Here is a 17,425-nt window from a genome sequence, read left to right on the forward strand (position 1 = left end):
GCCAAGTACTGTGCTGAGAGTTTGAATGCATTACCTCAAATAATCCTCAACACTCTGAGGTGGGACTTACTCTTCTTTTCATCTGCTAGCTGAGGAAACCGGAGTTTAGGAAACTCACTGGTGAGGTGGCAGAGTTCCTGCCCGAGCCCAATTCGCTCTGACTCATGTTCCCAACCTGAGGCAGGACCTTCATTTCCCTTTAACGGTGGGTCTTGACTTAGTAGGTGTGTGATGTTCTTGTGAATGAGAAAAGCAGAGCTTGGCAATGGGTTATAATTTTGATTCCATGGGTGGAGGCTGATTCTCTGAGATCAGCTTTCTGTTCTGGGTTTTAACTTTATGAGACCATGTTCTATTTATTTAGTTATTATTATTTTTTATTGTGGTATAATTGACATGTAGCATTATATTAGTTTCAAGTGTCTAATGTAATGTAATGATTCAATATTTGTATTTATTGTGAAATGATCACCACAGTAATCTAGTTAGCATCCATCACCACATATTGTTACAAACTTTTGTTCTTGTGATGAGAACTTTTCAGATTTAATCTCTTAGCAACTTTCAAATATACAACATTGTCAACTATAGTCACTCTGCTGTACATTACATCCCAAGACTTATTTAAAACATAAGGCATGCCTCACACATTCGCCCGTCATCCTGGCACAGGGGCTGTGCTAATCTCCATATCCAGAGAAGTTCCAGTTTTAGTATATGTTCTGCCAAAGCAGGATCTTCTTTTTATTTTTCAGCTTTATTGAGGTGTAATTGACAAATAAAATTGAATATATTTAAATTGTTCAGCAGGATGACATACTTTGTGAAATGATCACCACAGTCAGGTTAATTAATGCATTGAGGCCATATTCTATATTTTCCCCTAAAGAAAAAGATACTAGAATTCTCTCTGTTTATCCTTTGTCTCTGTCTTGGATCTTTAAATGCCCAAAGGCAGCTAGAATCTCCATTTTGTAAAGAAGAGTATCTCTCAAAACTGCTACTCATAAATAATACTGCAACTGAGTGCTGATTAATGTAAGACATCAACTAACTTTGACATAGGCAATAAAAAGAAGGAAAAGAAGAAATAAAAAAAAGAAGAGAAAACAGTGAAAGAAAACTAAAATAGTGATGATCTTTGACTTGCATACTTTCAATTTTCATACAACTTGTATCCTTTACCATTTTGAATTGACACTTTCATGCAGCCTTTTAATTATGTTTTTTCACACATGCAAAAGATGACTTCAAGCTATTACATGGTGTGTTTGCCTGTTACTTGCCATCATCAAGAGGGAGGATGGAATCTGAGCTACCATCGATGTCTGCATTATGCTGTAGTTGTGGGGAGAATAATTGTTTCCCCACCCTTGCTTTGGGCATTTTTCAGTCTTGCCAATCCAGTTTCAGATTTGGGATGGTCTGCTCATTTGCTGTGGCCTCTACAGAAAGGTCTGGGGAGAGATGGTCCACCCAGGGGAGGGGGAGATACCTGAATGGAGTTCCTGGGGTGGCAGTAGCTGGCTGGCTGAGATAGTAGCACCTGCTAGTCCAGCCTGGATACCTGTGAAGGTTCTTTCCCTTTCTGGATTCAAGGATGGCAGTACCTGGAAAAATGAGGACTAGGAAGTTTGTAACTTGTCAAACTGGAGGAAAATCTATTTTCAGCATGCTTTCAGGACCATAGTACATGGAAGAGGGGGTACTCTCTGAATATGAAGTTGCCAGCTTATTGCCTTTTTTACTATCACAAAACAATACTTCTCATAATAAAGATACAGATAAAGAAAAAGAATAAAAATTAAAAACTCTTATTGTACCTACTCACAGATAAACATAGTATCTGTCCTTCCAGAATATTATGTGTGTACACACACACACACACACATCCCTCAAAAACTTTTTTTCAGACACAAGCTCAGTTAACAATATATCATTAATATCTTTTTATTGGCCAAAAGTTAAGGAAATATTTTATTGATATACTAAGAGTTAACAAAAAGTTGAGACTAAAATTCTCTGAAACCATTTGCTCATGTCTCCCCCTGTAAAATAAATGAACATTAGTCTAAAAAAAATCTGCTACCTATTGCTACTGTTAGTTTTCCAAAAATACTAGAACATCTTTTCAGATAAATAAAAGTCAAGTGCATAATTTTAATTGTTCCTTTCAGAGGCTTAAAATATGCTCAAGTCTCTTCTATTTTAAAAATCTTCCCTCATAATATACTGATAGGTACTACTCTTGACCATCAATAGTTACCACCTGAGCATCTCCCCTTCCACAGAAAACTTCCTCAAGAGTATCTACATTCCCTCTCAATTTTCAGTCTGTGACAGTGTGATTTCTATCCTGTGGAAACTGATCTCTTCAAAGTCACTTGTGCCCTCCTTCCTGTCAAATTCCATGAAATCATCGCTCTGCTTCCTTTGCTTGAGGTTCTGGTAGCTTCTGACAATGCTGAGCACTCTTTCCGTGCTGGGGCTTTCCCTTTGGCTGTTGTGATCTATATTCTTCTGGGGTTCCTTGTACTTCCCTGATCACTCCTGGTTGGTCTGTGTTGAGGGATCCTTATGCCTGAAATACTAGTTTTACTCCGGGCTCTTCCTAGGCATGTCTCTCACTCCCCTTATTCTCCCAGGGCAATCTCAAATGTTCCCATGGCATCAGCTACCTATGTGGGGATGATCCCAAATCTACCCCTGTGACGCAGACCCCGCTCCTGAGCACCACACTCACGCACACACCTGGCCCTTAGACATAGACCTAGTTGCAGGTTTCACAGGCATCCCAGACTCACCCTTTAAAAGTGAGCTATTCTATCTTGCCCTGTCTGCCCTCAGTCTCTCTCTCCTCCTGTGCTCCCTGTCTCAGCGAACGGTAGCATCATCTACCAGCTGTCAAGCAGGAACTGGTTAGGTTTGAAACCATCTTATATTCTTCTTATTCTCCATTCAAATAATCATCAATTTCTGCCTATTTTGCCTCTAAATATCACTTGAGCCTACCAGATTCTATTCTTATTGCCACCCCCCCCATCAGGCCTTTTATATCTTGCTGTGATTCCCACAAAATGATAATATTTTGGACATGTTTGGTTAAATAAAATATATTATTAAAATTCATTAACTGGCTTAATACTAGTTACAGCATTTTGAAGTTTATTATACCTGATTTTTTTCCTTCCTTCCTTCCTTTCCTTTCCAGATAAAAATACCTCTGTCTGCTCATATTTTCTTCTGTGCTATGGTTATGGTATAACTCATGCAGGTTTTTATCATGTGATGATTCACGGTGACTGTCTTCCTATCTAGACTGTGAACTCTTAGTAGCAGGAATCATATCTTAATAATCTTTGCATTCCCAGAACCCCATAGGTGCCTATCACATAGTAGTGACACAACATAGTTTGAGAGTGTGACTCTAAATGACTGGAGTCCTATAACTTTAATTCTGCCTATTTTAGGCAAGACACTGTAATGTATTACTCTCTTGAAATGAAAAAATGAATTAGTAGATGGTATTCCCGGCCCCTAAAATGGAAACTTTTTTTTACTTATAAATCAGTATCTGACACACTTTCAAATAATGCATATGCATGTAAAATAGAAAGTGGCAGTCCTCCGGAAAAGCTCAGCGTCAGACTTAAGACATTAACACAATTCAGCGTTACTGTCATGGCACTCTGGTTACTCTACTCTAGGGGGCAGACTTGAGCCGACATTTGGGCGATATTGCTGAACACAGAGAAGCCTGTGTTCCGGCCAATGACAAAATCACTATCATTGCTCAGACAGAAAGGAGAGAACTGCAGCATTTCCTATCACAACTCTTGCAGGCTGGATTAAACTAATTAAATTTTGGGTAATGTTTATGACTTATTAATGTATTTAAAGGTACACGAGGGAGGACGACAAATGTTACCTCCGTGGGGCACAAAAAAGAAAAAGAGAACTTACACTATTTGTGCCAATGGTTTACATTTGCACAATGGGAAATTTTAGGTAGCCCTCATTTCTCCTTTCGTCTCCTTTCTCCTTCCTATTTTCTTTCCTCTTCCTCCCTTCCCCTTCTCTTCCCTTCCTCAGGGCTAAGGGTTAGACCTGTCTTGGTTCGAGTGTACGTATAGGTATGTGTCAGAATGTGTATGCGTGTGTTTGTGTGTACTGATAAGCATGTCTTTGGTCTAAGTTGGGTACAGCTGGAAGATTGGTTACATTCAGTGGAACTCAGTCAATAGTAAATATATTGAGGTTAGTGGGAGCCAGGTTTCTCACTGTTGAGAAAGGAGGTATAAATATTGAAAAGCAGAGGACAGAGCATCAAATAAGCCCTGTTGTGCTGGATTGAAACTGGAAGTTTTAAATATATACAAATAGATATGTTATGTCTGTGTATATATATGTATAAGTACATATATATACATAAATTTCTCTTTCAATTTATACATAGTTTACATATTGCTTATTTTTGAACTATTTGAGGTGCCTTATTTCCCCTGGATAATTTCCTAAAAATCATGACACTCCTTTACATAACCATAGTATAGCCGACACTAGGAAATTAACATTGACTAATATTACCATATTTATGATAATGTAAAACATTGCCACATATAATAGTGATGTTTTACGCGCGTGCACACACACACACAGACACAGACACACACACACTCTGTCCACTAACAGAGCCTAGAAGCAATGACATCCCGACAACAGTGAGAACATCCAGCTCTCCTCTTGGTTTCTAAACACCATTTTCCATGATAAGGAACCAGGGATACTTGGAAAACTGGTTGAATCCAGGGCTAGGGCAGGAAAAACACCAGTTGATCTTGGAACATCTTCTTATACCAGAAAGTAAAGAAATGCACAAAGAATGATGGGTACATTTCAAAAGGACACATGAGTTAAGTTTAAGGGACTACTACTTCCCAAGTCTGGGAAGATGTGGGAATCAAAATGAATAATTTTACAATGTTACCTATTATAAAATAAGAATTCATTAATCCATACAGATTAAATAAATAGATGTAGTGGGGCTGCCAGGATAACAGCATCAACAACCATTTATTTAAATAAAATAAAAGAAATAAAATAATAAATGGGGGACAAGGAAAAGCTTACCTTATCGTAGAATGCCAACTAATACATGTAGACATAGTTTCAAAGTATTTTTCCACGAAATACTTATTAATTACTTAAGTAAGAAGTGCAGAATATGTACAATTATTTTTACAATAAAAACCTGGCAGACATTGTCTTATTAAGGGATAAAATTAGCATCACCAATAATGGGACAAATCATCGTGTGCCTTCTGATATGATGCACTGAGAAAAGCACAATACCTCTGTGGAATTGCTGCCAAAAATGCATAAATCCTTAAGAGGCACCAGAAACAAACCCCAAATGAAACATGGCATACAAAGTAAGTGAGTTGTACTCTTCACAAAAATCTAGGTCATAAGAAATGTAACAAACGCACACATGATCTCGTATGGGATCCTGACCTATAAAGGGCATTATTGGAACAATTGATGATATTGTACTGAGATTATGCAGGGGAGTGTATTTATTTTTAGGAAATACACATGGAAGTATCAATGGGTAATAGAATGTCATATCAGCTAACTCTCAAATGGTTCAGGAGAAAATATATATATATATATGTGTGTGTGTGTGTGTGTGTGTGTGTGTGTGTGTGTTTATCTACATTTATCTACACGAGAGAGATCAAGTGTGAGCTCAGATGTGGTAGTAAAAACAATTGGAGGATCTGCATAAAGGATGTTCAGGAATTCTTTGCACTGATCTTGCAATCTTTCTGTAGTTTTAAAATTAGATAAAAATTAGAAGTTGAAAATTACATAATGAATATATACTCATTATAAAATTAAATCTAAAGAGCATTCTAATATATAGCTAAGAGTAAAAGTCATCCCCAGTACCAATCTCCTCAGATAACATTTTTATACATATATAAACACACTTAAAACAAAATACCTGGTATTCTGTTATTTTTCCTACTTAACAATATATTGTAAACATGTTTTCCATATGATTACATGTATATCAACCTCATTTATTTTTTTAAAGGGGTAATTTTATTTATTTATTTATTTATTTAGGGGAAGAGGTAATTAGGTTTATTTATTTAATTATTTTGGTAGTAGGGGTACTGGGGATTGAACCTAGGACCTCGTGCACGCTAAGGTAAACACACACTGTACCATGGAGCTATACCCTTCCCCACTCATTTTTTTACATTTGAATTTCTGCTCTTATTTCTATTGTTTCCTTCTTTCTACTTTCTTTAGGTTTAGTTTGCTATTCTGTTACTACATTCTTAAGGTGAGTGCTTCAATAACTGATTTTTCAACCATTCTTGTATTTTTTAATATGTATTTAAGATGATCAATTTCCTTCGAGGCACAGCTTTCCCTGCATCCAAAAGTTTCAATGTGCTATCAGTCAGCTGAAGCATTTTCTTGTTTCCATTGTGATTGTATTTTTGACCCATGGGCTATACCTAAGTTCATTTTTCAAATTTCCCAAATCATGGATATATTGTCTTTACTTTTAGTTACTGATTTAGTTAGATTTATTCCATTGTGGTTGGAAAACATATTTTATATAATTATGAATTCTTTGTAATTTGTTGAGACTTACTTCATAGCCTAGCTTAGGGTCAAGTGTATTTGAAAAGAATGTATATTATAAAGTTGTTTCATATAGTTGTATGTTCTATTAACGTCAATTAAGTCAAATTTATTAATTATCTGTTTTAAATTTTCTGTATTTTTAGAATTTTTTTTTTGTCTATTTGCTTTATGAGTCACACAGAGAAATTATTAAAGTATCCCATATGATTGTGAATTTGTTTCTCTATCCTGGTAGTGCTGTCAATTTTTGCTTTGTATACTTTGAAGCTGTGTATTGGATGCATATAACAGAACTGTTGTATCTTCCTGGTGTGATAAATCTTTTATCATTATGAAATATTTCTATTTCTATTAATGTTTTTAGTAGTAAATTTTCTTTTTTTAGTATTAATATAACTGAGTGGAGGGAGTTAAAAGGTACAAACTTTTGGTTATAAAATGAATTAGTCACAGGGATGTAATGTATGGAATGGTGACTATAGTTAATAATGCAGTATTGAATATTTTGGAAGTTGTCTAGAGAGCAGATCTTAAAAGATCACAAGAAAAAAATTTTGTAATTATGTGTGGTGATGGATGTTAATTGGACTTAATGTGATGATTAACTTGCAATATATACAAATATTAAATCGTTATGTTGTACACCCGAAACTAATATGTTATATGCCAATTATACCTCAGTAAGAGAGAATGTAACTACACTGGCTTTCTTTTGCTTTAGTGTTCATCGTATGATATTTGTTTTAGATGCTTTTTTGTGAACAGCATATAGTTGTATATGCATTTGTGGGTATATGTTTTGCCACTCTGACAATCTGTCTTTTATTTGGTGTATTTGGTTTATTTACACTTAATGTAATTGTTGATATTTTTGCTGTTTAAAATCTACCACATTGCTATGAGCTTTCTATTTGTCCCACATCTTCCAAGTCCCCTTTTCTCTCTTTTATTGACTTCTTTTAAATTTAGTATTTCTACTACTCCATTTCCCGCTTCTATTAGCCTGCTAGTTGCACCCGATGCCTCTGGTGCCTTGTGTCACATCCCCTCAGTCTACTTCAGATTTCTGCCGCAACTGCGGTTAACAACTCCTTGTGGATGCACTCTTACCTCAGGTGAACACATCTCACCTCAAGCGCTCGATGTGGACCTTTTAATTTTTGGCCCCGGGCGGGGAGGGTATATCTCAATGGTAGAGTGCATGCTTAGCATGCATGAGGTCCTGGGTTCAATTCCCAGTACCTCCGCTAAAAATAAATAAACCTGATTACCCACTCCTGCCAAAATAAAATAATTAAATAACACAATAATAAATAAATAAAATGAAACATTAAAAAATTTTTCATTTTTGGCCCAAGGGACTTCTCTGTTGTTTTTTTTTTAATTAAAGTATGGTCAGTTTACAATGTTGTGTCAATTTCTGGTGTACCCTGGAGACTTTTCTGATGCCAAAAGAGAGCAAGTACAGTCTGGAAGAGCAAGGGAGTTAATGCCCTCAGGGCACCTCTCGACCAACAGAAGCCAGGTGCTGGTGAGTAAATGCTCCAGCCTCCTGTGGGAAGCAAGCTGTAGGATTCTCAGGTGGTTCCTTTGTATGCTAGTGCCTGTTAGCCGCAGTGGGGACGTTGGTAACACACCCTCTTAATGGCTCTTACTCCTTCCTTGTCCTATTCTCTCTGCCCCCTCACTCCCACTTCCTGGGATAGCCTGGCAAGTGAACTACCTGCATTCAAGTTCTTACCCTAGGCTCCTTTTTTTTTTCTCTTTTGGTGGGGTGGAGAGGGACACAAACTAAGACGTGTTATTGGAAATAGTGGTGGAAAACTGATAACTAGGATGAGCCTCTAGACTCAGACCACCTACTGGTGAGATGACAACAAGGATTCTACTACTGTGGAAAAGGGGCAGGGATAATCTCTGGCATGCTCTCACATCATGATTATCTCCTTTTATGCACTGGGATGAGGTGTAAGTGGAACTGGAAACACTGGATTATGCAGTAGGGCCAGCATTTGAACCGTATCAGGAGACGAGGTTATAGGAACTATAGGGTTGACGGGCTTTTGTTAATTGCCTCAAAAGCCTTGACGAAGAGAATGATAGGCTCAGTTCAACCAGCTATAAACTCTATTCAAGCTGTGAAAGACAGGGGGCCTCAAAGGCAGTGTTTAAAGGAATCGTCACCGTTTGTAGGGATTAGGAGATGGTGATGAAAACCAAGCCCAACATTCAATTGAAAACATAGCGGAGCTGCACAGGAGACTGAATAAGTAGCCTTGAAATGTCTCCGATGCTAAAGGCAGAGCCCTGACCAAGAAAGGGACTCTGAGACCTGCTATGGAGAGATTTGGGTGAATATGCCTGAGAATCTTGAACTCCCAGATTTCCCTAAACCCTTGAGGTTGGAAGAAGCAGTTGCCCTTTCTTTGTAATGGGAAAATCATCTCTTTTTGCCTGGTAACCATGAAAGACTTCCTGAGGTGGCTGCTTCACAGGGTGATGTCCAGCCTTCTCAAGATTTGCACCACTATACCTCACTGCCTGTACACTGATAGACTAGGTGAGAAATACAGTTCCATCACCAAGATGAACTATCTTGCTTCCCAAAAGAATTATGGGAACCAGCTAATATTATCCAACAGGAACCAGAAGAATCTGTACTTCAGAGTACACGGGGTGATGTATAAGACCAGATAGGGAAAGTTTATTGACATGGTAGCACTCTCCTATGATTTAGAATTTAATGACCTGGCAAGAACACTTGGATTCTGTCTTAGTAGCCTGCTGGAATGATTCCATGAAGCTTGGGCATGATAAAGATTTATAACAAACAAGGTGGTAATTTCAGAACTGTCTTGGCAGAGTATTGAGGAAGGAATCTGAGGGCTCAGAAACTTGGGAATATTAAGGTGGATTTATTATATGAGACCCAAGAACACATTCTTTGATCATCTTATCCTGGTGGGCCCAGAGGATACTCCATTCATTAATGTAATAAGAAATGCACTAGTCAGTTGTGGGGGTGTGACTGTTGGTACCCTTGAGAAGTGGTGACCATCCACTATAGGCCAGGGTCGATGGTAGGAGATACTGCCACAGTGCTGGGTTCCCTAAAAGCAATGATAAGATTTCAGAAGATGAGAGTGCAGATGAGACACTAGCCTCAGAAACAAGGTGGATTTAATGACTACAATGAGAAATAAGGTGAGAGCAACCATTGTGCCTTGACTGATAGGGATCTGTGGTGATGGCTAATAGACCAATGTGGCCTCCTGACTGGTTGGTAAGCTTGGAGTTCCCAGTTAAGTTAGAATAATTGAGGCTAATTATTGTTTGGAAAGACTACCTGAAGGTTGTCCGTCCACCCTGTCCTGTTTGTCCACGCCACTAGCTGAGTGGCATTTTTTCATCCCATGGGAGAATTCAGAGGTATTGACTGGTGTTCTGTGGGAGAAGTATAAGAGCTGGAGACAACTCATGCTGTTTCCAGTAGACTTTTTGTTAAGGTTAAGGGGAATGGCTATCAAATTGCAGTCAGAGCTGTCTGGCAGGGGATGGCAGTGTCATATGAGATTCTTGTAACAGTTTGGGAAAGTTGCACCTAGACACTTCCCTTAGGGAAAAGTCTCCAGGGACAGTTCTGAAAGATGAAGGATGATTAATGTTCCCCCTCCTCTGCTGTCCCAGGGTTTACAGTGTTCACCCCTTGGGCACCAGGGTTGTTGCTCTCCTTTTGCCTCTATAAAGTCAGTGTGTCCACTCCAGTAGCAATCACCTCACTTCTGCCCTAGTCACCCCTATTTGCACCCACACCTTTTGTCCAGTGAGTCAAGTGCAAGATGGACAAGTTCATTTTTCTAAATCTTACAGAGATTCCTCATGTTCCCCACTTGGACCTACACGGGCTACTGTAGGACAACTCAGTGAGCAGAGTACTCAACCACGTATCCATTATCCTTATGATCTAGGACCACGTCATCCAACAAGAGAATGTAGGTGGCTGAACCAGACTTAGTTTTGAATCCTCTAGGTCCCCTTTGGGCCAGGTTGTGACCTGGAGGATGTACCAACCCAGCTGGCCTAGTGCTGCCATGAAGAGAAAGACTGAAACACCAGGCCCAAGAATGGTCAATGTAGAATTCCAAATTTTACACCTACTTCTGCATAACCCTTCACTTCTTTCATCCAGAACATTATCCAGAAAGCAGCTGAAAGGAGATTCTCTCTTTCTGGACAGAGCTGTATTCAGTGACCAAACTGCTTAATAAGTTTTGTGGACCAGGAGGAGGTGAGGGAGATAGCCAAAAATCTTTCTTTTTTTAATTAAAATTTTTATTTTGAGATAAATATATATGCACATACAGCTGTAAGAAATAATACAGAGAGACCTCATGTACTCTTTAACCAGTTTTCCCCAATTGTAACATTTTGCAAGATTTTAGTACAATATTGCAGCAATATCCCACTGCTTCAGTCAAACTATGGGGAACACTTCCCACACCACAAGGAGTGTTGCTCTTTCATAGCTCCACTCATTTGCCTTCCACCCTACCACGTCCTTAACCCCTGGCAATCATTAATCTGTTTTCCTTTTCCATAATTTTGTCATTTCAAGTATGTTACATAAATAGAATCACAAAGTACATAAGAAAAATATGTAGTTTTTCACAGTAAGTATAATGTTAGCTGTGGCTTTTTGTAGGTGGTCTTGTGAAAGTTCTCTCCTCTATTTCTACTTTTTGGAGTGTTTTCATGATGCTGAACTTTGTCAAATGCTTGTTCTACATTGATTAATATGTTTGTGTATTTTTTCTTTAGTCTGTTAATGTCATCGATTACACTGATTGATTTTTAAGTGTTAAACAAACCTTGCATCCCTGGGGGAAAAATCCTACTTGGTCATGATGTATAATAATTTTTATATATTGCTGAATTTGTTAATATTTTGTTAAGAATTTTTGTATCTATGTTCATGAGGGATATTGATTTGTAGTTTTCTTCTTTGTGCTGTTATTTCTTTGGTTTTGCATCAGAGTAACACTCTCTTCATAAAGTCAGTTGGAAAGTGTTCTTTCCTATATTCTGGAAGAGATTATGAAGGATTGGTGTTAATTGTTCTATAAGCATTTGCTAGAGTTCTCTAGTGAAAGCATCTGGGCCTGGAAATTTCTTTTTTGGGAGTATTTGAATTATGAATTCCATTTCCTTAATAGTTACAGGGCTACTCACATTATTTAGTTCATATTGGGCGAGTTGTGGTAATTTGTGTTTTTCAAGGAATTGGTCCATTTCTTTTAAGTCAAATTTATGTGTGTCGAGTTGTTTGGAGTATTCCCTTATTTTGTTTTTGATGCCTGCAAGGTCTATAGTGAGAGCTTCTGTTTTCTTCCTGACAGTGGTAATTTGTGTCTTCTCTCTTTATTTTCTTTGTCAGTCATGCCAGCAGTTTGCTCAGTATACTGATCTTTTCAAAGAACTAGCCCTTTGTTTTCACCTTATTATAGCCTGGTACAGGTGGAAATTTAGGATTCAATTTGGCCTTCGCTGACATAGGTGTAGGGGAAGCCACAGTTTTTTCTGGGGTGTTTGACTGGAGTATAGCCATTATTGTCTAAACTTTTATTTGTCTTCCTAGGCTACTCCTTCCTGGCTCTTTGGCTAACAACAAAAGTCAACAGGCTTTTGCTGGGCTCCAAGTCTGGGTCAAAGAGACAAGAAGAAAACCCAGAGAATTCAGTATCATGTCCTTCCTTGGGTCCCTAGATTCCTAGACCGTTTGCTTTCTTCTTTCAGCCTTTCAAAGTCTTCTCATATTTGTTTATATATAAGGTTAGGATTTGTGGTTGTACTAGCAGAAGAAATAGGGAAAATGATGTCTACTCCATCTTCTTGAAAGAGGTCCCCAGAAATCATTTATTTTTAGTAGATGTTTGAGGAAGCTATTCCAATTGTTAATAATATCGGACACTTGTTAATGAGAATGAGTGTAGAAGGTTGACCTTGACTATCAGCCTATTGTTAAGTGACTTTTTGGATAAAATGTGTACTGTCATCAGATTATAAATGTTCCAGAAAGCCAAACTCATGATTAATTTCAAGGGCCAACCCTCCTTTATGGATTTCCTTGACTGCCAGAGGATTGAGGGCTGTGAATCCATTCACTTCTTTTTTTTTTTTTTTTAACTTGGTGAGTGGGATTCAATTTTTGAAGGGCTCGTGGAGGTGATATGACACTGCAGTCAGGGTTGCAGAGACTGAGGTGTCTGACTAGTCCACTGTGGCAGACAGACTGTAAGGTGGCTCCCCATGATCAGCACGTCCTGGCTTTTAGGAATTGCAGGAGCCTGAGACTAGACTATCGGAGGTAGGGGCAGCTGCTAGCTGACAGCCAGAAAGAAACTGGGATGCAGCCCTACAGCTGCAAAGAAATGAATCCTGACAACAACCTGAGGGAGCTTGGAAGCAGGTGCTCCCTACCTGAGCCTCCAGATGAGGATGCAGCCTGACAGACACAATGGTTGCAGCCTTGTGAGACCCTGAGCAGAGGATCCATTTAGGCTATGCCTGCACTTCTTAGAACTGGAACAGTAATAAACATGTGGTGTTTCAAGCTACTAAATTTGTGGTAATCTGTTATATAGCAATAGTAATACATATACCAACCAAGAGGACATCATCCATGAAGTGAAATCTTTGGACTTCAGAAGGTAGAGGCACTCAAAAATAAATTCTGACCCATTCACTCCTGGAAAATGACAGGTAAGTTTATATACTCATGATTCAGACATATATACTGGAGACCTCGGGGTCTGGGATAGGACTTCTCTGTGTCTCTGTTACCTCATCTGAAAATGGAGATGATTTTAAAATCTACTTCATAAGGTGATTGTAAGAATTAAATATGATAATGCAGGTAAAGCAGTTTAGCATAGATCCTGGCACAGTTCATGGTATGTGGCCCAATGAGTGTAGCTCTTGCCATCTTAATGTGTCAGTGAGGCACATTTCTGTCAGCATCCTCAAATTACAATGATGATTGATTTGTAGACAACCCCCCAACTAATCAAGCTTTCAAAGCATCGTTTGGTGCTGCCCTGTCTAAATTCTCACAGAACAAAGGAACATTTCTCGTTTTCCTAGAACTACCACCACACAATAAAAACCCCAAACCAACCAAGTCTTCCAAATCACTCCTGTAACCAACTTGGGCTTCTCTACAGAAAGAACCATCTTTCTGGTTAATAAGGACTTCAGTGAAAGATTCATTAAGGTTTTTCCTCTAACAAAAGGAACAGGCTCTTGAATTTCATTATTCGCTCCCTGGCTAAAGAGGAGAGAGTGAAGTTCTGAGGCGTGGCCTGAACGCCCTTTTGGGGCGTGGGCATCCCGGAGCCTCAGTCCCTTTCACTCTGCAATGCTGGGGATTTAAGCCTGCGCGGGGCGCGCCTTAATTTCATCCCAAGAACAGACTGAAGTCATCTGGTTTAAACAAACAAGCCCGACTGCCTAAAAGAACGGGCATAACAGGGGCCAGAGCACCGGCAGGCCCTGGGTGCGGAGGATCCCCCTCTCGGCCCTGGGCCCCTCCCGGGCCGCGGCGGCCGCCGAGTGCCACATCAGCGCCCGCACTGCACTTCCAGGTTCCTCTTGAGGATGCAGCGAGCGGGCCCGGCGGGCGGGGGCGGGCCCGTGGCCACGGGAGTGGCGGGCCGGCCGGCCAATAGGCGGCAAGCAAAGAGCCCCGGAGACCAATCAGCTGGAGCTTCTGCTAGCCGCGGCCGCCGAGGCTCGTGCCCCTCGGGGGAACCAGATGAGGCACATCTGGACAGCTGCGCTGAGGAGCTGTGCGGCCCCTTCTCGGGCCCGACGTCAGCTGAGCACGTCCCCCACGTCCTCTCCTTTCAGCCGCTTATTATTTATTCATTTACCCAAAGAAGCCACCAGGATCCAAGTTTAAAACTCTCCCCCTCTAATGCGACAAGGGGCCAGATCCCATCCAACACACAGTTTAATTTTATGGGGCTCTGGGATCAAAAGGACAGAAACATCAACAACAAAAGCCCAGCCGCTGTCTGATTTAAAACTGGCAAAGTGGGGAAAAAAGTGTGAATAAGACCGAGTTGGGTAAGTTTTGGATACGTGCTGGATATCCTATTTCTCCCGCTGTGAGCTCTACCCTTTTTGCTGTTCTCGCTGCCTTCTCTTCATCAGGGAGAGAAAAATATCTCTTGCTGCCACAAACTGCACAGACCCTCGTTTCTTTTTCTTTTGCTTTGCTAACCTTTTATTTTTATTTAATTTGGTCATCTGTATGCTATTTTAAAATTTCCTGGGAACATAAATTTAACTGTTATCCTGTTATAAGCTTCTCCTAACTTCAAAGTGGAATCTACTGACCAATTTATTTTTCTGTTTTCTTTCTGTGAGAACAGAGCATTCATTTGTAAAGCCGGAATCTTTATCCATCCCCCACTTCCTAACTGTTTTGACAGAAGATAGAGAAAGTTATCTGGCTTATTTAGAATTAACAAAACTTTTGCTTCCTTTAATGGGATGTTTAATATTAAATTATTTAAGTCCTGAATTGATATAGGTAATTATTGTTTCATTTACATGTGAAGGTAGCTCAATGTATTTTCTATATCCTCCTATCCAGTAGTGGTGGGCCACAGTTCCTTTATGATTGTTAAAAATCACATTAAACATGTGACAGACTGCTGGTGTGTACATCAGTAACCTCATAATTCTCCCCAAGTAATTGTGTGTATATTAACCCCATAATTCTCTCCAAGTAATATTCTGAGTTATTGTTAGGTGTTTATGCACATAAATCTGGCATATATTTCAGGATTTAGAAATGGAGATGATGGCAGATATTGAGCTGGGTGAGTGGCCTGAGGCCCATTCCATTACAAACATGTGTAGAGGTCTCTGTTTAAGCAGTGTTTTGGATTGGAGACTTTATCAGTATGTTATTTACTGTCATGGTGATATGACCAGAACTGATCTTTAATTTCTGGCTTGGAAAGCAGTAGGTGCTCTAATTGCAGGTTGCAGAGAATGTTTTTGATTCAGAAAGGCAGCGCATACTGTGAGTGGAAGAGTTGAAGTGGCTTTCAGGGTTGCAGAGTTAGAGAGAACAGCATTGTAGAGAAACCATATAAAGAGCTAGCTGGCCTGCTTCCATTCAAAACCCTGCTGTTTGACCTGGAGCAAGTTACTGGGCCCATACGTACTGCAGTTTCCAGCTCCGTATGTGGAGATAATAGCACCTATCTCATGGGATTGCCTTGAAAACTAAGTTAAACATTAGAGTAGTTCTGGCACAGAGTTAGTATTTGCTGTTGGACCCACTCTTCATTGCCTTCCTTCTCAGCTTCCCTTGCTGCACATTGATTTCCCCAGCTGCCATTCTGATCTCTACACTTAACAACTAGTGTTCACTGAGTGCAGACCACTTGTTAGCAAGGCACTGTATAAGGCTGTAAAGGAGCGAGAGTCTTGAGAAGGGAGTGAGGGAGAATTTATCAAGTACCTTAGAAAGATCTAGAAGATTCTGAGGGCACAGAGGATGGAAAGCAGACTTCTGATTGTGGGTGGCTTCATGGAAAGGTTGGCATTTCTGGGAAGGGAGTTTACCAGACAGTTTTGGTCGAGGGAAAATGGATTATAGAACTGAAGGTGGCAGGCATTCTAGGAGGAAAGGAAAGTGTGGGCAAAACACTGAGGCTGGAAAGTGTAAATCTATCCTCAGGGTTGTGATGCAGGATAATGTGTCAGAGGTTAGTGGGTGGAAAAGTTGGAAAGAGGGGAGAGGTAGGAGGGGGTGGCATGGAGAGCCTGTTGGGGAAGGAGAAGCTTGGGAGGTAAGATTGGTGGGGGACAGTGAGCCGAACTGGCAGCAGTTTTAGAGTGGAGTTGTTTCTGGAACAATCCATCTCTGGAGTCCGTCTCTACTCCTCTCCCAGCATTCCCTCCCCACCTGCTCCACTGCTTCCCATCACCAGTCAGGACCTGTAGGCTGGATGGGCAGGACTGACCAGTGAGTCTGGGCCCTGCTTTATAAGACTCACTCTGTAAGGGCTGTCTCAGAGCTCTGCTGAGGTGGTCTCGCATTCTGGACTATTACCCAGGCTTCTTTTCAGAAACAGGCCATACCCTGAAGTCTCTGACATGTGATTATTGTGCCCCTCCCCAACCGTGTTCACACAGTGTGTGCCAATAGCTCTTCTTCATTTGGCTGAGAGAATCATCTATTCACATGTTAATACTTGTAACTTCATTATGTACAATTATTGAGATAGATAAGTTCTGTAATATGCACCTAAGTGGAAAGTCAGTTTGAATATGTCTTGCTTTATTTTCCTCGAGGGCATTGTGTTGTGTCAGAGAGAACCTGAGTCTGGCTCTGGTGCTGCCCCTGACCACCTGTGTGACCTCGGGCAAGACATTGAGCCATTATGGCCTTCTCTGTGCCATCATCTGTAAAATGATCTCTAAGGTCCCTTCTCTCTTGAGTGATCTTTATTCTTCCTGCTGCATCCCCGGGACAGGCTGTTGCTTCCAGATGGCTATGCGATACATCAGTGGCTAACGTTTTCTGACCACTTAATACATGGCAGACATTGTTCTGGTTGCTGTACGTGCCTTAGCTCATGTAAGCCTCTGAGCGACCCTGTGAAGTTTGGTACCTTTTAGCTGTGGAGACTGAAGCACAGGCAGATTAAGAAACTTGCCCAAGGTCAGTGTACAGATGGCA

At 40.2% G+C, this 17,425-nt stretch overlaps 1 protein-coding gene across 5 annotated transcripts in view; it reads left to right on the top strand.

Annotated features, from left to right (window-relative positions):
• Positions 1-14,440: 14,440 nt before the first annotated feature.
• Positions 14,441-17,425, top strand: part of TMEM45A (transmembrane protein 45A) — an 85,240-nt gene continuing 82,255 nt past the window's right edge. For 3 of the 5 annotated variants that reach the window (XM_032477830.1, XM_032477827.1, XM_032477816.1), the window contains exon 1: positions 14,442-14,790. The gene's annotated coding sequence lies outside the window, so the exon portion shown is untranslated. Of the gene's footprint in view, positions 14,791-17,425 lie in introns of all 5 variants that reach the window. The other 2 variants (XM_032477855.1, XM_032477858.1) reach the window with 2 other exon arrangements.

Source organism: Camelus ferus, chromosome 1 (assembly GCF_009834535.1).
Source record: "Camelus ferus isolate YT-003-E chromosome 1, BCGSAC_Cfer_1.0, whole genome shotgun sequence".
In the NCBI taxonomy this organism is placed as follows: Eukaryota; Metazoa; Chordata; class Mammalia; order Artiodactyla; family Camelidae; genus Camelus; species Camelus ferus.